This window comes from Lipotes vexillifer, unplaced genomic scaffold (genome assembly GCF_000442215.2).
Source record: "Lipotes vexillifer unplaced genomic scaffold, Lipotes_vexillifer_v1.1 scaffold889, whole genome shotgun sequence".
In the NCBI taxonomy this organism is placed as follows: domain Eukaryota; kingdom Metazoa; phylum Chordata; class Mammalia; order Artiodactyla; family Lipotidae; genus Lipotes; species Lipotes vexillifer.
The window spans coordinates 837,650-862,510 of record NW_006788335.1 but is presented as its reverse complement, the minus strand read 5'-3'; the positions used below and the strand labels follow the sequence as shown (position 1 = coordinate 862,510).

At 38.1% G+C, this 24,861-nt stretch overlaps 1 protein-coding gene across 2 annotated transcripts in view; it reads left to right on the top strand.

The window, feature by feature from the left end:
• TMCC1 (transmembrane and coiled-coil domain family 1) overlaps positions 1–24,861 on the top strand; it is a 171,005-nt gene that overhangs the window by 30,158 nt on the left and 115,986 nt on the right. The gene's annotated exons all lie outside the window — the stretch shown is intronic.

Genomic DNA, 24,861 nt, shown 5'->3' with positions numbered 1-24,861 from the left:
AAGTGTTTCTCATTTTCATATCTATGTCAAAAGGCCACAGTGAAATTGCTCGAAGTCCAAAAGTAACCACCGTCTTAATAACCTCCACTGTTTTAAAAGTAGGAAATGAGGGGCTTCCCTGGTGGCGCAGTGGTTGAGAGTCCGCCTGCCGACGCAGGGGATGCGGGATCGTGCCCTGGTCCGGGAAGATCCTACATGCCGCGGAGTGGCTGGGCCCGTGAGCCATGGCCGCTGAGCCTGCGCATCCAGAGCCTGTGCTCCGCAACGGGAGAGGCCACAACAGAGAGAGGCCCGCGTAACGCAAAAAAAAAAAAAAGAAGTAGGAAATGAGAAGTAAATGACTGATTTATCTTTGCCTCCAGGTAATCCGACTGGTGGCAGGTAACATAGCAGTTAGTAGCAATGATTATTTTTAATTGTGTGTTTTTCTTGTCATCCCCTGCCCTGCCACGTTTCTATAGCCATCTGGAGGGGTAAGGCAAGAGTGCTGGAGCATTGTCCTAAGAAAGTTCTACTTCTCTTTTTGAGCCTTGAATTAACACAACATCTTAAATTGGGGGGTACTTCTGTAGTCTTTAAGCTTGGTAACATTCTCCCCAGGTGGTTGTCTGGGCTCCCAAAGAAGCCCATTCAACTTGTGGATGCCTCTGTTAGGCAAATCTAACATGTTAAACCGAAATCTGGTTCCTTGTATTTCTCCAGTTAGGGCCAATCAGAGTGTGTACTGCCTCTGCAGGTATGAATTGCTTTCGCAGCGTGTTGTCTCTGAATAGTCCCTTCTAGAGGTTAATAATCCCTAGTCCTTGGGATATTCCTTTTTATTTTTTAATTCAACAAATATTTATTCATCCAAGCATTCTAAGTGTAGAATGCAGTAGTGAATCCTCGCAAACACTGTACTGTGAAGTTATCTCTATATCATAAGTGAGGAAACAAAAAATTGAGGTTGAAATGATTGTCAAGTTCACACAACTGGTAAGAAGTTTATTGGATATCAGAACCAAGTCTTTCTAGCTCCAAAAGTCATGCTTTTGACCACTATCCTTTGCTGCTGTGGGTCTTGCCAAGAAAAATCTTGTAGCCATCAGTAAGGCCTGGAGCAGATAGCTCAAAGAGAAAACTGACCTAAAGAATGGCCTTCTAGCTGTGAGATTCTGGGCTGCCAAATGAATTTGGAATCTCCTTGGGCTCCACCAGGAAACTCCAAATCAGGAAGATTCTTGGCAGTCACAGATTTAAATTTGTGGTTTGAAACAGTTCACTAAGGACCCTAGAGGCCCATGAAAACTGTGGAGCGCTTCACAAATTTGAATGTCATCCTTGTTCAGGGGCCTTGTTACTGTACTCTGTGTTCCAATTTTAGTATATGTGCTGCTGAAGCAAGCACTAGGGTGTTCTTTCACATTGTAATTTTGAATACTTAGTCACACTGGTCCATCAACTCTTGGTTGTTCTAGTTCTTCAGTAATTCTTAAATGATGGTCTCCAGAACAAAATACAATGTCCAGATATGGTTACAGTGGTGACTAGAGCTTAGCTATTGCTTTTCTAATTCTAAGGTCTTATATGCTTCTTTTAATATACACAACTCTATTTTGAAGCTGTTTTTCCTTTTTGCAGTTTGACTTATTTTTCATATCATCTTTGATTTTCACCTGGTGAAAATCATAGAATTTAATTCGGAGCAGTTGAAAATTTTGTAGATAGTGCTTTAAAAATATAGATGCTCAGTAATTTTGAGAATGTTAGAAGACTTTTCTTTTTTTTTTTTTTTTTTTTACATTTCAGCATATGTACATCCCTCTCTTTCACATTTGCTGAAAGCGATATAGGAACAAAATGATATTTATTTTGTACCTACTGTAAGGTGGCACGAGCGAGATCCTTCCACAATCCTTACAACAGACACTCAAACCCGCGTCCCCTGCATCGGCAGGCGGACTCTCAACCACTGCACCACCAGGGAAGCCCTAGAAGACTTTTCGAGTGAACTTTTTGTTTTGTCTTTAAAAAAAAAATTCCCAGCTCAAAATAGTAGAAATTTCAGCCTCTGAAATTGTAATAAAGTATCTCTCAGAAAATCAGAAGTGATGATATGGATTGGTCTGGGTCTGTAGGGCCCTAAGAGGAAGAAATTCTTGTTAGCAATTTACTTATTTTCAGGATAGTGGATAGTAAGATAGCAAATGTTGCTTTTCCACCGTATTTGTGATTTTATGATCTTCTTAGACGTCACATAGTTTTTAAAAAAATAATATTCTGAAGAGCTGGCACTTCTGTTTAAACTGTTAGAAAAGTTTGATCCTACAGTGCAAAGTTGTAATCTGGAAAGCAGTATTTGACACTCCGCGGCATGTGGGATCTTCCCGGACCGGGGCACGAACCCGTGTCCCCTGCATCAGCAGGCGGACTCTCAACCACTGCGCTACCAGGGAAGCCCTGAAAACCTAATTTAATTTAAATGTGCTCGCCTTTCTAAAGGTGCTAGATATAGTGATTTTCCAAAGACTCATTCATCATTCCCTTGCCTTCTTTTTAGAATACTACTTATGACAACATGAACAAATAATAAAGCATTTTGATAGTGTGCTCTAAACAGTAATGTACTTGAAAACTAATTTCAAGGATAACAGTATTTTCAATGTTAATTGAAATGGACTTGGTATGTTCTGGGGGTCACTTCCAATATTAAGATTTTGGAGAATCCAGCTTAGGCCTTTAAAGGTAGATAAATTCAGTCAACTTAGTTTGAATTTTTAGATTTAGGTTGGAGGGATAATGAAAGATACCCTCACAGGTCTTTATCCCCCCTCTGGGCGTGTGTATATGTTTGTACGTATGTATGAGTGTATGTGTACGTGTACACAATTGCCACAGGCATGGTGTAAGCTTGATGGAGAGTTGGATAGTCCATTTCTTTGCCACTAGTTCTGCACTCTTCTGCCAAGAAAGTCACTTTATTATTTTGATATTTTGAAAGATTATTTGGGTGCCCTTAAGGTCTGATGCTGAACATTTATTTATACATGGTTGGTGGTACACTGTTTATGAGTATTTAATATCTATTGAAAATTCATAATCGTAGGTAGGCTTCCTATGACCTAATTTTTAAAAAAAATAACAGAAAGTTCATTAACTGTCTAGAGTAGTGGCCTCCAAATTATTTTGCTCACCCACATCTTTTAGTGTATCTCTAATGTTTTTATATTTTATGTATTTTAATATTTTATATAATTGTTTCTGTATATTATGTATCTCATATAACACAAAAATAGATATTAAAAGGATGAATAAAAAATATAAGTGAAAGTTATAATATTTTCTTTCTATGACTCATTGATTGTCTCATATACACACTGGGGTGCATGTATCCTGTATTTAGACCAAAATTAAAAGTCAGGATAATTTCCCTCTAAAGAATTTTTGGATAATATGAAAATCATTTGTACTTGTCTTAGAAATATGACACTAGTACAATATAAGAACAAATTTTACAATAGAACTGTCCAGTTTTGAGGTAGGCTGCCTTGGGGTGATCAGGCAAAGGCTGGAGAACCACACATCATGCATGTTGTAGGAAAAATCCACGACTCCAATCGAGAGTTGGATCAAAAGACTTCTGATATTTCTTGTAAGTTTCTGGGACTATAGATAGTAATTCATAGGTTGAGCACTTAAATTTAAAACACTGCGGGGAAGTTAGGCTGTGAATGAAGATCTGGCTCAGGAGTATGCTAGGAACTTGTTGAACTTCATCCAAACCTCTGCTCAGCTCTTCTGCTGTCAGCTTTAGAAATCTGAAGGTTTCTCATTCTCAAGCTATCTCTACGTAGGAAAAAGTATTAAGGTTTCTTTCAAGCCTATAGCCTGACTAAATGGGAGAGTAAATATATAAGCAACAAGGGATTCCAACAATGGACTTTATCATTTACTCTGCTTCATTATATCAAAGAGAGAAATGAAAACAAGTTTAGAATAGATGAGCAAATATTTTAAAGTGTATAGTATCACAGATGGCTTAGTAAATATGTTTTCGATTTGTTAAGTTCCGTGTAGCATATATAAGTACTATTTCACTAAAGTTAGTCTGTTCCGCAGTAGAACTTGAACAGCTTCATCTTTTAAACCTCAAAATTCTGTCACCTTAAAAACAAAAACCTTAGCTTCTCCCTGAACTCCCTTTTTTGTTTTCGGTGAGGAGATGGTTGGTTTGTGAAATCCAGCTAACAGAGATAAGTCAGCAGTAAACCTACAACTCCTTCACTATACATATCTTGATTTGAGTATTGTGAGTGTGACTCCAGTGCTTTGGAGTACCTGCTGAAGTTTTTCTGTTGTGGTGGTGGTTTTCTTCTTTCCTCGTTGATATAATACCCTGTTCTCTCATTGTTAACACAGAGGCAAAAGCCCTTCTGCACCAGTGAATCTAAAAGTGGTACTGGAATCACCAAAACTTCAGATTTTTTTTCATAATGGCTGATCCTGTATTTATTGAGAAGATTTGCATCTCAACAGCACTTTTCTCTTAACAATGTAAAAATCACGAAATGAATGAAAGGCCGTAAGAGTGAAAGAGAGCCCAAATTCTGATCTATTTATTTCTGAGCATTTCTTTATAAGAAGTTTAATAGTGGACTAGTGCTTCAGAGGAACTGAAGATTGGTATAACCTCCCCCATATGGATGCTCTGTGGAAAATGTTTTCTAGGACTTTACCAAAATAGAGGCTTATTAGGACATATACAGTCTTAGGGAGCATACTCTTGGTTTATTAGTAAAAGTCTCCTGTTAAGCAGTTATGCAAATGCACATTTAAATAACCACCTTAGGACTAGAATATCTTAAACATTGCTTTCTGGCTTAAGCTCACCACAGGCTTTCCAAAAACATTAGACTTGTTTTCAATGATTGTAGATGGTTCAGGTCACAACTGTACATTCTTCTAGCAAAAGAACAGGGTCCAAGTTTTCTACTCCTTGGAACTGTTGTCTGCTGCACGAATGCAAAACAGCTGAAGAAAATAATCTACCCCATTTTGTTACTGTTAAGTGCGATTGTGACTTGAAATGTTTCTTTGATAAGGTTTCTTCCATTTTCCATATTCCTTGGTTATCATACATTGTCTTTACATGAATTGTGATGAGTTACACTGAACATAGAATCAAATTAAGTTTAAGCAGATAAATATGTGTGAGATTAATATATTCTTCCTAGGAGTGTTTGCCCAGAGGGCCTTAGGGTATAAGGTGACCTTGCTTAAGTTTCTTTGCATAAGGATAGAATTCAGCCTATTTTCTAATTATCAGAAGTTTAGCTTTGTGAGAATGGGAATAAAGGTTTATGATCTGATTATAGCTCAGGAGAATTCAGGCCACAGTATAAATTACCTGCCTTGGGTCTACCTACTAGTTTGTGATACGTATTCCTTGTTGTCTGCTTACAGTTCTATCTCATTATCTTCTGTTGCATTAGGATACAGAGGTTTGTAGGTTGGTACAGAGATCAAGATAAGCTTGACTTTTTTACATCTTTTTTTTTTTAATCTTCATTGGAATATAATTGCTTTACAATGTTGTATTAGTTTCTGCTGTACAACAAAGTGAATCAGCTATATATATACATATATCCCCATATCCCCTCCCTTTTGAGCCTCCCTCCCACCCTCCCTATCCCACCCCTCTAGGTGGTCACAGAGCGTCAAGCTGATCTCCCTGTGCTATATGTAGTAGCTTCCCATTTTATATTTGGTAGTGTATATATGTCAGTGCTACTCTCTCCCTTTGTCCCAGCTTCCCCCTCTCCCCTCCGTGTCAAGTCCGTTCTCTACATCTGCATCTTTATTCCTGCCCTGCCACTAGGTTCATCAGTACCGTTTTTTTTTAATTCCATATATGTGCTTTAGCATACGGTAATTGTCTTTCTCTGTCTGACTTACTTCACTCTGTATGACAGACTCTAGGTCCCTCGACTTTTACATCTTGTTTTCATCATTATGAGGATTTGTGGCTCTAGTGTTTTACTAAATAAAATCAATTGAATAAAATAAATCAGTTTCCTCATTTAGATGAGACACATCCAGACTAACTTTACTGGGCAGTTATTTTTTTACTTTTAGTGGGATTTACCTAAAAATGAGGTTTAAAAAAATTAACTACCCTTGAAACTGGCAAAAAATCTTTGCAAAAGACATTGATGTTTACTCCTTTACTACTCATACAGAACACTTCACTGTTGGTTACCAAATGTGTGGGTTTTTTCCCCCCACACCAAGCAATTCTCTGCAGCACTAGCTGGGTGTCCTACAATTTAATGCAATTCTGACACTATCTGAGGATAGCATCAGATCCCACAGGTCAAGGGCTAAGTCCCACAAGGCTGCCTCCCATTCCCCTTTAGTCGCCAATCACAAATCCAGGTTGTCACCTGTGCTTCTGACCAGCTGGTTCTAGAACCTTCACATGACCCACTCCTTGGGTTTGATTAATATACTAGAACAGATAAAAGAACTTGAGAAAATATTTTACTTACTACACTACAGCTTTATTACAAAAGGATGTAACCCAGGAACAGCCAGATGGAAGAGATGCATAGGGAAAGGTATGTGGGATGAGACTTAGAGCTTCCCTGCCCTCTCACAGGACCTCCGTGTGTTCACCAACCTGGAAGCTCTCCAAATCCAGTGGTTCAGGGATTTTTATGGAAGCTTCATTACATAGACATGATAGATTAAATCGTTGGCCTCTGGTGACTGAGTGTAATCTCTAGTCCCTCTTTCCTTCCCTGGGGTAGGGGTTGGGTTGGGTGGGATGGGGTGGACTGAAAGTTCCAACCCTCTAATCACATGGTTTGGTTCCCCTGGTAACTAGCTGCCATCCATGGGTTACCTAGGGGCTTTATAAAAGTCACCTTATTAGCACAAATTCAGGTGTAGTTGAAAGGGGCTTGTTATGAATAATAAGACCTTTATACTCTGAAGCTATTTTAGGAACTGAGGACGAAACACCAAATATAACAAGACGCTCCCATTGCTTTTACCCCTTAAGAATTCCAAGAGTCTTGGGAGCCATGATATAGGAACCATGGACACAAGACCAAAATAGACATGTATTGTAAATCACAATATCATATGTTCAATGTGAAAAATAACAAAAGCCATTCTTTTTTGGGTAATTTGAATGTTTTAATTATATATTTTTCTATAGATACTGTCTTTTATCTCTCTTCTTTAAGATTTGTACCCTTGTGATTTTTTTCTTCCTGTTAGTTTGCATCTCTTGTCATTCACTGTCTGTGGCTTCACAATTCAGTATTGTCCTAGTACCATTTTTTTTTTTTCTGCTGTACGCGGACCTCTCACCGTTGTGGCCTCTCCCGTTGCGGAGCACAGGCTCCGGACGCGCAGGCTCAGTGGCTGTGGCTCACGGGCCCAGCCGCTCCGTGGCATGTGGGATCTTCCCGGACCGGGGCACGAACCCGTGTCCCCTGCATCGGCAGGCGGACTCTCAACCACTGCGCCACCAGGGAAGCCCCCAGTACCATTTTAAAAATCACAGCTGGAAGCACTGAAAAGCATTCTGATAAAGGAAGACTGAATTGTGACTTTAGGCCAACAATAAGCTACAGGAACAAATAATGTTTAAAAAATTAATTTTATTTCATTATGTGTTTGTGTCTTTGGTCCTTCAGAGAATTGTTGAAACCAAGAATTTAAAAGTCACAGACTTCTGCTTTTCAACATAGAAGTATAACATATTTTACTTGCTTGCGAATCTGCTATTTTACATTTTTTTTTTTTTTTTTGGCTGTTCCATGTAGCTTGTGGGATTTCAGTTCCCTGACCAGGGATCGAACCCCGGGCCCTTGGCAGTGAGAGAGCAGAGTCCTAACCACTGGATCACTAGGAAATTCCCTTACGTTTTTTTGTGAAGAAGTATCCATAGACTCGTTTACTGCCATCTTTCAGGTTCTCAGAGCTCTCACAAACAAGTATTTTCTTCAGCATATCTAACCCAAGGAAAATTTATTTTAATTTTTATGTTTATCAAACAGCCATGCTGTACAAAGTTCTAATAACTGGAACTCTTTATCCTATTTCCCACTTTCCTCAGGCAACCATATTTAAACTTTTAAGTTTTTATTCTGGAATATGCTTAACTCTATTTTCTTCTGTTTTAGATAACATCTGTTGATTTCCTATGATGAAGATGATGATGTGGTTTATCTCTCCTGCCCATATCTTACTAAGATTTTAGTTAAATTTCAATATATTGTTTACATTGTGTCAATGTAAATTTTTTACACCTTAACCTTATAGTATATGATTACATTTCCCTTTTTATACAATTTTTTGTTGTCAATGGAGTTAATTGCTTCGATTTTTATTGTTCTTTATAGCTGTAATTGGGTCATCTCCAGATTCTGTAAGAACTATAAATCTTCTCTCCATACTTTCAAAAGCATCATATGTTCTTCTGTTTTATCTTTTTCTTGGTGGTATACCTCCTGGAGCCCTCACTTCTCCTATAGTCTGAATTGATTGCTGTCCAAGACCACACACTTTTTGTCAGAATTCCTTCCTCTGTTAATAAAAGATCCCTGTTTCCTTGGTTTCATGTTGTTGTCTTTACTGGCTTATTCCTTCCTTTTTCTGAAGCACATTCTCCATGGAGCCTTATGAAGAAGGATGCATAGGAGATCATTTTTCAGAAATTATGCTCATTTCAGATTTTCTTTATTTTACTCTAATAATTTAATACTTCATTGACTGGGTATGGAATTTTAGGTTGGAAATAATTTCCCCTTAGAATTTTGTAAAGCATTGTGTCTTTATCTTCTAGCTGCTAGTATTACTAGCTTCTGGTGCCATACTGATTCGCAGTCCTCTGGGTAGCAGTTTTAAAAAGTCTTCTCTTTATCTCTGTTTTCCTGAAGTTTTACAGTGATGTGCCTTGGTGTGAGTCCTGGCATTTTTTGGTCTGTATGCTGTGGGTCCTTTCAATCTGGACAACTCAAAGACTGGATCTAGAAACAGTAGTTTTAGAAAACTATCTTACAATATTAATTTCTGTTCCATCAAACCTTCCAAATTTGTTTTCACCACACCTCCCACTAACCTGCCAAGCATTTACCTGATGGGAGAAAGCTGATTTTGTTTTAAATTTTTATTATATAATATTTTATTCATATAAAAATAAACTTATGTACTATAACACACAAGACCTGTGAACCTACCACGTAACATAAAGAATGGGAACATTAGGACTTACCTGGTGGCGCAGTGGTTGAGAGTCCGCCTGCCGATGCAGGGGACACAGGTTCGTGCCCCGGTCCGGGAAGATCCCACATGCCGCGGAGCGGCTGGGCCCGTGAGCCACGGCTGCTGAGCCTGCGCGTCCGGAGCCTGTGCTCTGCAACGGGAGAGGCCATAACAGTGAGAGGCCCACGTACCGCAAAAAAAAAAAAAGAATGGGAACATTAGAACATTACTATCACCATGTTCTTGGAACTGTATGGGATTCTCCCACTGTTGAAAATTTTTTATTTCACTCACTTTACTTTAAAAAAAAAAAATTAATTACATATTGTATGTGACACTGTTTAGTTGTACTTGTTTGGGGGCTTTATAAAATGATATTATAGCTTATGTAGTCTTCTGTGACTTGCTTTTTACACAGAAATATTTTTCTAAGGTTGATCCATGTTATTGCGTACAGTTGTAGTTCATTTGTACTGCTTATTTAATTTTATCCCCCATTTATCTTTTTCTTAGTCAGAGGTTGGATCTCCTGTTTTGTTTTGTTTCCTTATTTTCTGACTCTCTTTTATCCTGACTTCTGGGAAATTTCCTTAAAACTCATTTTCCAGTACTTCCATTAAAATATTTTATTTCTATCATGTTTTAAATTTTTGAAGTGCTTTTCCTCTATGAAAACTTTTTTATAATAACCTCTTCTTATAGGTTTTTTCTTTTGTGTCGAAGGAATTTTTTTTTTTTTTTTTTTTTTTTGCTTCCTATATAGTCTCTGTCTCTTCAGAGTTTCTTTCCGTTTTTCTTTTTTTCTGGGTGTTTTAGTCTCTGTCTTTTTTGTTACAGGCTTTTCTCAAGTATCTTTTTTGCCATGGCTTTGTCTTCATATTTGAGGGAAGCATTAAAATGTTGTGGGAAGCTCTCCTTTGTGAAAGGCTTGTAGGTTGATGGTTTTTTACTATAGAGTAATTAGGCAGAGACCCATTTTATTGCAGACCCCTCCACTTGTCAGTATCTTGTCAGGTCTTGTCTTCAGTTCTACAGTCACCTTTTCAAGAGAGATTATTCAAACTTTTGCATTTGCTGGTGGATGAATGATAGTGGTGGTAATAGCCTGGCTGCCTTGTGGCTTAGTGCCTTCCGCTAGGAGGAAGAGGACTAAAATTCTCATTTATCAGTTTAATCCTTCTGTCCTTAGAATGTACCTCATTCCAACCCTCAGATGTGTCTAGAGTCTCTCAGTCTAGAATCCTTCTCGTCCCTTGTTTCAGTCTTCCCCAGAAAATAAAACTCTGGACTGATCACCTTCCTGTGTGTTAGGAGAATGAGCTGCTGATATAGATCTAAGTGTTCATTATAAATACTTATAACCAGTCCTTCTGTTTTCAGGCCCAACCCAATGCCCTTGTTTTTGAGTAGCCCCTGATACTTCTAAGTCTTGACCTTTCTGTACTTTTGGCATAAATAGGCTTGCTTCTTGTTGGTTTCCTCACACCACCCACTACCCTGCCAAGTACTTATCTGACTGGAGAAAACCCAAAAGCTGTCATTTGTTACCGGACCATCATTTTTTTCACCTCCCAGAGAGTTTTATTGACAGCTCTTATTTACTGTTGTCTCCTTTTAAGTTTGCTGTGCCTTTCTGGGTATATGCCTTTTGTTATTCAATTTTAGTAGAAAGCCAAGATAAATATGTTCAGTTCTTCATGTTTAATCCATGATTCCTCTCTAAGGAAGCTTTTATTACAACAGAAATGTGAGGGACTTTGATATAGACTTGCCCTCTAAAGTCTTCTTTGTCCTCAAAGTAGAAATCAGCAAAAATTTCATTTCTACTGGTTGTGATCCACGTTAGTCTATTTTTCAGCACATACAGAGCCTTTTGAAATATAGGGGCCACTCTTGTAAAGTAGGAAAGACTAGGATCCATTTGTTTCTTCCTGTAGCCACTAAAAAAATAGCATTCCTATAGCAATCTTGTAGTTATCTTCTGTCTCAGATTCTTTTTACTGGACAGCTAGACATGAAGTTCATTCTCTTTTCATTGACCTAGAGTGTCATAGAATAATCTTTTTAAAATTTGAATTTGGATATTAAAGCTTAGTTTTCCAAATCCTGATTTGGGTGAAGGAAATCTAGATTAAGTTTAACCGAACTGTGGTTTTTATTATGTTTTATACTTAAATAGTACTTTGAGCCATATGAAATTGCCAATAGTTGAGCAGTTCTAGCCTTTAAAAATGGTAATTTTATGTGATTCAACATAACAGAGTTAAAACATCTTAATAGTTTAGTTAACAGTCCTTTCTGTCCAATGTAGGAATTTGTTCTATAGCATTTTTGGAAATATTCCAGTAGGAGGAAAGGATGAGATAAGTAAGAGGAAGAGTTGAGGTCTCTATTCAGTATAACTGTACGTCCAAGAGTTGCATCAGGGTTCCTATGGTGTTCTAGAAGCTCCACACTACTGAGGCTGGAGGTTATAAATTCCATGGAGTGCCAATTAGATACACAATGCCTGTGAATTTGGACACTAACACACACTCCCTGAGTACCTGGCTGCCAGGCTACAAATCTGTAGAGGATTTCAGCAAATATCAATTTAGCTGGAATAGTATCACTTAATTTTGTTTATTCTGTGTACAGCCTTTATGTGTATTTCCTTAAGTTAGTTAAAAGTTGAACTTTAAAATGATAATATGGCTGTCAGTGAGATTTAAAACAATGTAGAGATAAAATATACAACAACAGTAGCAAAAAGGACTGGGGGGAGGATTGGTTTGTTTGGAAGGTGGTTAAGGTAGACTGTAACCCTATAATTTACAGGGTTACCACTAAACTAAAAGGATAACACAAAATGCATGAAAAACTAATAGAAGAGATTAAATGGAATATTAAAAATACTTGATGAATAGAAAAGAAGAATAAAGGAATAAAGAACACATGGGACAAATTTAAAACAAATAGCAAGATGGAAGTAAAAAGACAGAAAAAAGACCATGCAAACACTAACCAAAAGAAAGCTGTTGTTAAAGCTATGTTAATATCAGATAGGTTAGACATTAAGGCAGGAAGTATTGCTAAAGGTAAAGAATGACATTTTCATAATGCTAAAATGGTCCTCTCAGTAGAAAGACATAACAATCCTAAGCAACCTTCTCTTGTTGCTTGGTTTGCTGACCATACATGGGTGGTATTTGGGTCTTTTTTCACGAGTGTTGTCATTTTTCACTGCTAGAGATGTTTCTTAAGTCTGTGAGGGAAGAGTTGTTGCTTTGTCTCTGTGGTTATGTTCATTTTAGCACATGCTCTGGGCGTTGTATGCGATTGTGTGGGGTACCACCTGAGAGAACAAAGCCTCACAATTATAATTATTCCATTTAGTGTTGTAGTTACTTTTAATGTAATTATTGTCCTTTAAAACATGCCATGCATGAGAAATAGAATTTAGATGAGGACTAAAGAAGTGATGTTTCAAAGAATTCTTTTTTAACATTGTGCGATTATGAGTAATAAGATACTATAAAGAACAAATCAGAAAGGAGAAGCTGGATTCTTGTTAGTAAGCCTTTTTTTTGGGGGGGGGGGTATTAGGTCTTCAAAGCCCTGCAGTGATGTGTTATTGTCAAAAGTCTTCATTTTTATCTGGAGAGAATGTCCTGTTATTTAGAGAATATTTCATTTTTCTGGAAAAAGACATCTGTTGGTTGATCTTCATGCCTAAATGTAAGAAAAGGAGAGAGGTTTAAGGAAACAAAAGTACTGAATCAAAGAGCATACTTGGAAATAGACAGAAATACAATTAGTGTAACTTTAAAAAATTTGTGGTAAAAGCACATAACAAAATTTACTATTTAACTGTACAATTTAGTAGTGTTAAATATATTCACTTTGTTGTGAAATAGATTTCCAAACCATTTCATCTTGCAAATCTGAAAATCTATACCCATTTAAAAACTCTTCCTTTCTCCCCTCCCCTCAGCCACTGGTATCCACAATTCTACTTTGTGTTTGAATTTGATACTCTAGGTACCTCAGATAAGTGGAATCATACAGTATTTGTCTTTTTCTGACTGGCTTATTTCACTTAACATAACGTCCTCAAGGTTCATCCATCTTGTAGCATGTTACGGGATTTCCTTCCTTTTTAAAACTGAATAATACTCCCTTGTGTGTATAGACCACATTTTGTTTATCCATTTACCTGTTGGATATTTGGTTTGCTTCCACCTCTTGGCTATTGTGAATAGTGCTGCTATGAACATGGGTGTACAAATAGCGTTTCGAGACCCTGCTTTCAGTTCTTTTGCGTATATACCCAGAAGTGGGATTGCTGGATCATATGGTAATTCTGTTTTTAATTTTTTGAGGAACTGCCATACCAGTTTTCCACAGCAGTTGCACTGTTTTGTATTTTACATCAGTATGCAAGGGTTCCAGTTTCTCCACGTCCTTGCGAACGCTTGTTTTCTGTTTTTTTTGTTGTTGTTAGTTGCCATCCTAACAGGTATGAGGCAATATCTCATTGTGGTTTTGATTTGCATTTCCCTGATGAATAGTATGTTGAGCATCTTTTCATATGCTTGTTGGCGATCTTTTGTCATCTTTGGAGAAATGTCAGTTCACATCCTTTGCCCATTTATTCATCAGTTTGATTTTTTGTTGTTGTATGAGTTCTTTATATATTTTGGATATTAAGCCCTTTTCAGATATATGACTTACAAATATTTTCTCCCATTCAGTAGGTTGTCTTTTCATTTTGTTGATGGTATCCTTTGCTTTGCAGAAGCTTATTAGTTTGATGTATTCCCACTTGCATATTTTTACTTTTGTTGCCTTTGCTTTTGGTGTCAAATCCAAAAAATCATTGCCAAGACTGATGTCAAGGAGCTTACTGCTTATGTTTTCTTCTAGGTGTTTTATGGTTTCAGGTCTTACATTCAAGTCTTTAATCCATTTTGGGTTAATTTTTGTGCTAGTGGTCCCATTTTATTCTTTTGCATGTGACTGTCCAGTTTTTCCAATACCATGTATTGAAGTGACTGTTATGACAGTTATTTAAAATTCTTTGTCAGGCAACTCATAGATCTGTTTCTTTAGAGTCGGTTTCTGGAGTTTAATTTTGTTCCTTTAATTGGGCCCTACCTCCCTGTTTCTTTATATGCTTTGTGGTTTTTTGCTGGGGGCATTTGAAAAAAACAGTCACCTCCCCCCTGCCTTTGCATACTGGATTCCTTCTAGAACCTCTCAAGCCTTTTCTGATCTTAGCTCCCCCTGGGATTTGCCTGCAGAACTGCAGCTGTAAGGTGCTTTTTGCATCTTGTTTACAGTGTCTTGCAACTCTGGTTCCTATTCTCTTAGGGCTCTGAGTTACCTAAGACAGAAGCCAGTCCCTCAGGCAGTTCCCAGACCAGCCAGAATTGGATGTATTGTCTGTTTTGTTTGTGTTCCCAAGGGAAGAGCCTGGCATGAGGGGTTTCTTCCGGGTTGCTCCACACTATGCTCTGCAGGGGAAGCGGCATGAACGGGTATGCCAAACATCACAAATTTTCCTACCCCTTTCATTGGAATCTTGTGTTGGATTTATAATAGCCCAGGTGCTATAGCTTCTTAAGTGTTCTCTAGAGTTTTTGCAGTGGTTATTCTGGTTGGTCTGTTGTTGTTAACTCAGTGTCTCTGTAGGGGAAGGAGGGCCTCTATTTTCCTAGTCTGCCATTTTGCTGACATCACTCTCCCTAGTATCATTTTTTGAAATATATATTCTGCCAGATAATATTTCTCTTTATAAGACATGTAGGTAAAAGGGAATCAAAAATGTAATATTTTGGACCTGAGTTGGGTGATTTGTCCTTTGTGAGGTTCATGTCTGTAAATGGAGAAGATGAAATCTAAAGCAGTGATATCCTATGTAATGTTTTATTTTGGGATAAAGAAATAAGGTAATCCTATCAGATAAGACCATGTTTTCTTTTATGGTTTGCAGAGCATTTGAAAAATATTTAATTGAATGTTTACTGTGTGTAAGGTACTATGCAACTGGGATACAGAAAGTATGAGATGTAATCCTTCAAGGTGCTCATTTTTAATTTGATGAAAGCCAACGTTAATGCATAAAAAACTAACAGTACAGGATCTACATACCAAATATAAAAGTACAAGAACTATCACTGTGAGCTCTGCAGAAGCAGAAATGACAGTGAACTGAACAGGAATAGCTTCCAAAAAAATGGACCTTCAGTAGGTAGGATCTTATCTTACTGTCTATCCTGGAGGAAAAAAAAATCACACATCCCAAACCAGGCATGTATAGGCAGTATGTTTGTACTAGCAGAAATGTAGAAATAATCTCAATGGTCATAAGAAAATGGATAAGGCTTCTCCGGTGGTGCACTGGTTAAGAATCCACCTGCCAATACAGGGGACATGGGTTTGAGCCCTGGTCCAGGAAGATCTCACATGCTGCAGAGCAACTTAGTCCGTGTGCCACAACTACTGAGCCCACGCGCCTAGAGCCCATGCTCTGCAACAAGAGAAGCCACTGCAATGAGAAGCCCTTGCACCGCAACGAAGAGTAGCCCCTGTTCACCATAACTAGAGAAAGCCTACCCGCAGCAACAAAGACCCAATGCAGCCATTAATTAATTAATTTAAAAAGAGAATGGATAAATAAACTGTTCTCTCTATACTGTGGACTGCTGTGTAGCAATTAAATAATGGAGATCCATATGTACTGGCAAAATTTTCTAAGTAAATTGAGTTTTTAAAAACGGATATCTTAGCTTATTTGGGTTGCTATAACCAAGTACCACAGACTGAGACATTTATAAACACAATAATTTATTTCTCACAGTTCCAGAGGCTAGACATTCGAGATCTGGGTGCCAGTGTGGTTGGGTGAGGGCCCTTTTCTGGGTCTCAAGAGTTCTTTTTGTATCCTCACATGTTGGAAGGGACTAGGGAGCTCTGAGGTGTCTTTATACGAGCACTAGTCCCACATGGCGACTGTAGCACCTCTCAAAGGCCCTACCTCCTAATAGTATCACACTGGGTTTTAGGATTTCAACATAAGAATTTTGGGTGGACACAAACATTCAGGCCACAGCAAAGGAAGTTTCAAATAGTATGTATGGTATGATATTAGTTGGGTTAAAAAACAAACCAAGCTGAAAACAAACCTACAAATAATACTGTATACTTTTATAAGTAAATAATATATAAATTCATACTAAAGGAAGGTTAAACTGATAACAGTGGTTACAACAATTAAGCATCTATAAATTACTTGTATAATTAAAAATAAAGAAAAGGCCCAGAAGAAAATTTATGTAAACACAATTAGTGGTTACTTCTGTATGGTGAGATTATTAACAAATTTTCTTTATATTTTACTGTATTTTCTGAATTTTTACAGGAAACATTTTATTGGAAAATGTTAAATTATAAAGAATCATAAGTGGGAGATAAGTAATTGACAAATAGTTAATAAAATTAATTTTCACAAAGTGGAATAGAAGAACGAGTAGAATTAGGTGGAGAAATCAGGGAGTTTATGGGTAAGGGAGATGGTTGAGGGAGAGAGAGGGAAATCCAGAATGTCTTAGAAACTTTTAAAGTTTTATAGAGTCATTATATTTTTAAGCCATTCATTCAGTAAATATTTAATAAATGTTTGGCCTAGTAGGAGCCAGGGTCCCTACCCCTAAGGAGCTTATGTTTTGATGAAGCGGATGCAGACAAGGAAATTACAGTGTATTAAGGAAGAATCAATTAGTAAGGTGGAGAAAGAGGTCGTTGAGGGTTGATAGAGAAGGTTTTCCTGAAGGAGCAGAAGTCTAAACTGAGATTTGGAGTTAAGTTGAAAGTAATGTGAGATGTCTGGAGAGGGAAAGCAGGGACCAGCACAGGAAACACCTTGTAAACTGTTTTAAGAACTTGATTTTATAGTGTTTAAATATTTCAAATACATAATCTTGCTGGGTGTTCTTTGCAACATAGCAAACAATAATCATGTTGGTTGTTTGGAACTTAGTAGGCACATTATAAACTCGTCCTCCCTCCCTCTCTTCTCCCTTTACTTTTCTCCCTCTTGTATGCATTCAGTGCAGGTGATGCATGGCATGGGTTTTTGGGGGGAGAAATAAACGCAAATCCTAAAACATTGCTGATGTAATAAAAGGAGGCCACCTTAATTTAGCATATTTAAAAGAGCCATGTCCAGTTCATCAAAATAAAAGTGTTAATTTGACATGGTTGGCTGCTGCTTAAATCAGCCATTACAATCAGTTATGGAATTGAATACAATTAGGTGTTCAAAACAATTTTTTAAAATTTATTTTATTTTTGGCTGTGGTAGGTCTTCATTGCTTCATGCTGGCTTTTCTCTAGGTGCGGAGAACGGGGGCTACTCTTCGTTGCGGTGCATGGACTTATCATTGCGGTGGCTTCTCGTTGCGGAGCATGGGCTCTAGGCGCGTGGGCTTCAGTAGTTGTGGCTTGCAGGCTCTAGAGCGCGGGCTCTAGAGCGCAGGCTCAGTAGTTGTGGCGCACAGGCTTAGTTGCTCCACGGCACGTGGGATCTTACCGGACCAGGGCTCAAACCCGTGTCCCCTGCATTGGCAGGCGGATTCTTAACCACTGTACCACCAGGGAAGCCCAGGTGTTCAAATTTTTTTAATCATCAATATCTTTTAACATCTTACTACTTAATAAATACTATTTTCAGGGTTATTTGCATTGACAGTGGCTTGGACTTTTGTAAATAACTTCACAAGTTACTTAATCTGTTCTTGGGTAGATAAAATATGGTATCTTATTGTTATCTATTGTGGGATTCCCAAAAGAAATTTATTTCTGCAAGACAGAACGATCATATCATTCAAGGGGCCTGAATTGCCATAGGGAATCCTGAAACTGGATATGTTATTTACTAAACTTTTTGAAAGTAGATTTTTCTCTCTCTTTGCTTTAAAGACAGACAACAACTGAAACAATCATAACTTCTGTAAAGAAAGAACCTATCACATTATTATTCGTTAATGATGGGCTATACCCATTTGGGCAGTTTATAGCAAAATAGTTAAAAAAAACATGTGCAATTTAGAAAGAAGGAATAAAGGAATTTTTTTATAATCTACATTCCCATTCCACAAAGAAAAAAATATTCTGAAAAATATTCACGCTTACAACATGTTGCCTTGTTAGTGTGGAAAAACTAAGTTTTACTTATCCCTTGATTTGCGCCTTTGTGTCTTTTTGCAGTACGCGGGCCTCTCACTGTTGTGGCCTCTCCCGTTGCGGGGCACAGGCTCTGGACACGCAGGCTCAGCGGCCATGGTTCATGGGCCAAGCCGCTCCGCGGTATATAGGATCTTCCTGGACCAGGGCACGAACCTGTGTCCCCTGCATCGGCAGGCAGACTCTCAACCACTGCGCCACCAGGGAAGCCCATCACTTGTTTTGCGCCTCTGTGTCTTTAACTTGTGTTTTTTCTACTGCCTGGAATGCCCTTCCCCTTTTTTGTCCATTTGCAGAATTTCTATCCAGCCTTAAAGACTCCAACTTTAAGATTTGTCTTGTCCCACAGAAAGTTCATCTTTCCCTCCTTTGTGCCACCACTGTCCCTATATTATAGCACAAGAACTTTATCACACAGCGTATTTACCATTTTGTTCCACTACCTTCTGCCATTTTTCAGGCAACTTCATAATTCCGTCCTACCAAAACTTTTTATCGTTTTGAGCAAAGAACTGTTCCAGGTGCCTTTTACAGTCTTTCAGGGAATTGAAATTTTTTCCATTAAGAGAATTTTGTAAAAACCAAAATAAATGGAAATTCGAAGGTGCAATGTCTGGTGAATGTGACAGATGAATCAGAACTTCCCAGCCAAGCTGTAACAGTTTTTGCCTGGTCATCAAAGAAACATGCGGTCTTGCGTTACCCTGATGGAAGATTATGAGTTTTCTGTTGACTAATTCCGGATGCTTTTTGTGGAGTGCTGCTTTCAGTTGGTCTAATTGGGAGCAGTACTTGCTGGAATTAATCATTTCGTTTTCCAGAAGGAGCTCATAATAGAGAACTCCCTTCCAATCCCACCATGTACACAACATCACCTTCTTTGGATGAAGACCGGCCTTTGGTGTGGTTTGTGGTGGTTCATTTCACTTGCCCCACGATCTCTTCTGTCCCACATTATTGTACAATATCCACTTTTCATTGCCTGTCACAATTTGTTTTAAGAATGAAACGTTTTTGTTACATTTCAGTAGAGAATCACATGCAGAAATACCGTCAAGAAGGTTTTTTTCACTTATGTGGAACCCAAACGTCAAATCGATTTACATAATCAAGCTGGTGCAAATGATTTTCACCGCTTGATTTGGATATTTTGAGTAAGTCGGCTATCTCCCCTGTGGTATGATGTTGATCTCAATTAATGTCTCGATTTGATTGGTATCAACTTCAATTTGTCTACCTGACCATAGAGTATTCTCCAGCAAGAAAATCTCCAGCATGAAACTTCAGAAACCACTCTTGACACGTTCAGTCAGTCACAGCACCTTCTCCATACACTGCACAAATCTTTTTTTGTGTGTTTCAGTTGAGGTTTTACCTTTCTTGAAATAATAAAGCATAATATGCCGAAAATGTTGCTTTTTTTCTTCCATCTTCAGTATTAAAATGGCTACACAAAAATGCACCAATTTTGATGAGTTTTTTTTTTTTTAATGCATGCTGATATGACAGCTGTCACAGTACAGTCTAACAAAATTGTTTTGAATGAAGTTAGAGCCAACTAACTGCTACTAGAGCCATCTTACAGAAAAAAACGAATGAACTTTTTTGGGCTAACCTAATAGGAGGAAGCATGATGTAATGGGAAAAGCAGTGTAGTGAAATCTGGGTATTTGGGGTTCTAGTCCCAATTCTAATACCAATGTTGTGATTTGTGGCAAGTTTGAAAATCTCTTTGAACTTTAGTTTCCTTCTCTGTAAAAGTGTAACTTGTAATACATGATGTTCAATAGTAAATACAAAACTTTAATATCAGTTTATTTTTAAAATGTGTTTACAGAGAATTTTAAGAATTAAGCTGGTGTAAAGGGAGAGGCACGTGTTTTGAATATAGAAACCAGCTAAATTGGGATAATTATTTAAATTTCATAAGTTTTCATCCAAGGTGTTTCTGAATTTTTTTTTCAGTAGTAACAGTACAGTCCTAGTTTTGTCAAACAAACAGACAATATGTTTATACATGTGTAGGAAAACATACAGTTCAATAAGTTTTAATATTATCCTCAGTGTGGAGTTGTATATGATCGATAAAACAAGGAGAATAAAATAATTTTCTTTTTTTTTTCTATAATGGTAATGAAGAAAAATTAAAATAAAAGACCATTTTATAAAGACCATTTGTGGCTTTGGAGGTAGATTATCTTATGACATACAGTAAGGAAAATGTAAGGAACAGGCTTTTGTTTTTCCTTTCTGTTTCCCAGTTTTACTAAGAACTGTTACCTATGGGGGAAAGCAGAAAACAAGATGGCTTAGTGATTGATGATGATCAGCTCTTTTTCAGTCATGACAGGAACAAGGGTTCTTTTTTTTGTTTTTTTCTATTGAAGTATACTTGATGTACAGTAATATTACATAAGTCACTGGTGTATAATATAGTGATTCACAATTTTTAAAGGTTATACTCCATTTATAGTTATTATACAATATCTACCCGTTCCCTCTCCCCACTGGTAACCACTAGTTTGTTCTCTACATCTGTGAGTCTGCTTCTTTTTTGTTCACTAGTTTGTTGTATATTTTTAGATTCTAAATATAAGTGATATCATACAGTATTTGTCTTTCTCTGAATTATTTCACTTAGCATTAATAGCTGCTGGGTCCATCCATGTTGCTGTAAATGGCAAGATTTCATTCTTTTTTTATAGCTGAGTAGTTTCCCATTATATATAATATTACTCAGCCGTAGAAAAGAATGAGATATATATATTTGCCTCATCTTCTTTATCCATTCATCTGTTGATGGACACTTAGATTGCTTCCGTATCTTGAGAATTGTAGATAATGCTGCTGTGAACATTGGGGTGCATATATCTTTTCCACTTAGTGTTTTTTGGGGGGTTTTGGGTATATACTCAGGAGTGGAATTGCTGGGTCATATGGTAGTTCTTTTTTTAGGTTTTTTCTTTTTTACGTAGTATCTATTATTTATTATTATTACTTATTTTAGTCTTTTGAGAAACCTCCATACTGTTTTCCACAGTGGTTGCACCAATTTACATTCCCACAAACAGTGTGTTCCGTTTTCCAAGAGTTCTTAATATAGCGTCTATCGACAAGCTTTAGTGGAATCCATGAACCATTTGGAATGGTGTCAGAAACACTGAGTATGTCCATTCATGCATTTCCTGTATGTCACTCCAGTGACTGAGTCCATAGGTTTTAACAGATTCACAAAGAGTACATGATGCAAAAAGTATTAAGAACACTATGGACAGTTCTTATCTGCTTCTGCATAGAGTGTAACAAGATGTGGGGCTTCCCTGGTGGCGCAGTGATTGGGAATCTGCCTGCCAATGCACGGGACACAGGTTCAAGACCTGGTCCGGGAAGATCCCTCATGCCGCGGAACAACTAAGCCCGTGCGCCACAGCTGCTGAGCCTGCGCTCTAGAGCCCGTGTGCCACAACTACTGGAGCCCATGTGCCCAGAGCCCGTGCTCCATAACAAGAGAAGCCAGCGCAATGAGGCCTGTGCACCGCAACGAAGAGTAGCCCCCACTCGCTGCAACTAGAGAAAGCCCGCACGCAGCCAACAAAGACCCAACGCAGCCAAAAATCAATCAATTAAATAAATAAATTTATTTGAAAAAAAGAAAAGAAGAAAAAGAAGATGTGGATTTTTAGTCACAGACTACTGAAAATGGCATTGTATATTTGGGTCCTGGAGTAATAGGGAATGATTACAGGGCTGTTGATTTTTCTCTCGGTTATGCATTTTTACATTTCCTGTTGTTATTTTGTAACCTTTGATCTTGGTCTGCTATTCCCATCCAAAAAGCTGCCAGACTCCTCAAAATAAATGAAATTTAGAGATTCTAATCTTTCCCCTAACAGCTCAATTTATTGAGGATCTTTTCAGTTTTTTGTTTTATCAAGGAATGAATTGGATTCATGTGTTTGAATTACTTTTAACAGGTTTTATTACATTTAAACAATTCCAATTTTATCTTTATTTTTTTTTTTTGGCAGTACACGGGCCTCTCACTGTTGTGGCCTCTCCCGTTGTGGAGCACAGGCTCCTGATGCGCAGGCTCAGCGTCCATCGCTCACGGGCCCAGCCGCTCTGCGGCATGTGGGATCCTCCCAGACCGGGGCACGAACCCGTGTCCCCTGCATCGGCAGGCGGACCCTCAACCACTGCGCCACCAGGGAAGCCCTTATCTTTAATAGGCAAAAACTGAGTAGGTTCCTCCTAGAATGAAGACACCATCCTTTTAAGTCTTCTTATGTATATCTGGCACTTTGAGGATTTATACCCTGTTCAGTTATGATTGATATTTAATGTGTACTTGAGTCTGTAGACTTCTGGCATTTTTTTCTAATTCCTTTTCCTCTTTCCTTTTTTTTTTTTGGTGGGTGTAGGGTTAGAAAGAATCTTACAGCAATGATCTGGGATTCTGGTTGCTTGTATCAGAAACACCTCATTTTTATGTTTAAAGACACTATGTCTTGGGAATTCCCTGGCAGTCCAGTGGTTAGGACTCCACGCTTTCACTGCCAAGGGTGTGGGTTCAGTCCCTGGTTGGGGAACTAAGATCACGCACGCCGAAAGTATCTCATTAATTCTTCTGCATTCCCAGGAAAAGTTTTCTGAATACTTGGTTTCTTTCTTTGTAGGAGAAAAACGGAGGTACTGGTACTCTTACCATTAAAAAGAAAACACGAATTCAAGTTCTCTGTCAACCTACTTTCCACTTCGAATTAAATTTCAATCAGTTAGTTTAACTGTTAGGTTACATTGCATACTCTGAACCCAGATATGAAGGAGTCTTCACTTTCATTCAGAGCTGTTCATCTAATAGTTTTTGTAAGCTTTGGAATTTCACAAAGTTTAGTTAAATATGTGCAATTCTTTTCCATTTAAAGTTTTTTGGAATAAAAATTTCATATATGCGTTTTGGTTAGAGTAATTTTTTGGAGACTTGGCTTCCTAATATTTGAATTTGGTACCTCTTTTCTCCTCTTCCTAAGGTACTGTGAAATGTGTCATATTTCAGGTGAATTTTTAAAAATTGTGCATCATATTTGGTGATAATTGGAAACAGTAGTGTGTGATATAGGCATAGTTGAGAATAACCATTGCTCAAAGATCTTTTTTTTATTTTTTATTTATTTATTTATTTTCTTTTTTTTTTGCGGTAGGAGGGCCTCTCACTGTTGTGGCCTCTCCCGTTTCGGAGCCTGTGGGCCCAGCCGCTCCGCGGCATGTGGGATCTTCCCGGACCGGGGCACGAACCTGTGTCCCCTGCATCGGCAGGCGGACTCTCAACCACTGCGCCACCAGGGAAGCCCAAAGATCTTTTTTTTTTTAATTTTATTTATTGATTTATTTAATTTTGGCTGCATTGGGTCTTCGTTGCTGCACGCAGGCTTTCTCCAGTTGCGGCGAGCAGGGGTTACTCTGTGATGTGGTGCGCGGGCTTCTCATTGTGGTGGCTTCTCTTTGTTGCAGAGCATGGGCTCTAGGTGCGCGGGCTTTAGTAGTTTTGGCTCGTGGGCTCTCGAGTGCAGGCTCAGTAGTTGTGGCGCAGAGGCTTAGTTGCTCCGTGGCATGCGGGATCTTCGTGGACCAGGGCTCAAACCCATGTCCTCTGCATTGGCAGGCGGATTCTTAACCACTGCGCCACCAGGGAAGCCCCAAGATCTGTCTTTTCGAATTCATTTTTCATTTTTCTCACCTGAAGAAAAAATTTAGTAACACTATATGGTTTACTCATAATATTGAGATTTTAGAGAGAAGATGCCTGCTTTACTTATCTGAGTTGGATATTAATACATATTTCACAGGGTTGTTTGAGAAATCAATGGGATGAAAGATGTTAAGTACTCAACAAGTGCATGTAGTAGGTTCACTTCAAAAAGGCTGTATGTAGCCTAACACGTCGTCATGCTCACAGAGAATTGAGAGTCACTGGAGCAGGAAAAAATTAATATATGCCAAAAAGTTCTGCCTTGGTCAGTTATTAAATTCATTCAGAAGTAATGAAAAATTTGGAGAGGAGCATACAGAGTGGACAGTTTCATTAAAATGAAGCTTTATCCTTAAATTTGCTGTCTGGAAGCAGAATCAGATAGATAGGAAGAGACTAGTAAATGATAACAAAATATTTTTTTATCTTTGGAACTGCCCTCACAATTGACATTTTTTCATACCTTTTTTACCTGCATTAATTCAGCCTGAGCTGTTCCTTTTGTGTGTAGATTTTTTAAAGTTACATTGTTCTAATGAGAGAGGGAAAGCATCTCAGGAGACAGTTTCAATTTGTTTAACTTGCTCACGAAGTTGAAGTCACCCTCGGAATAGGCGTCTCAGCACCTGACA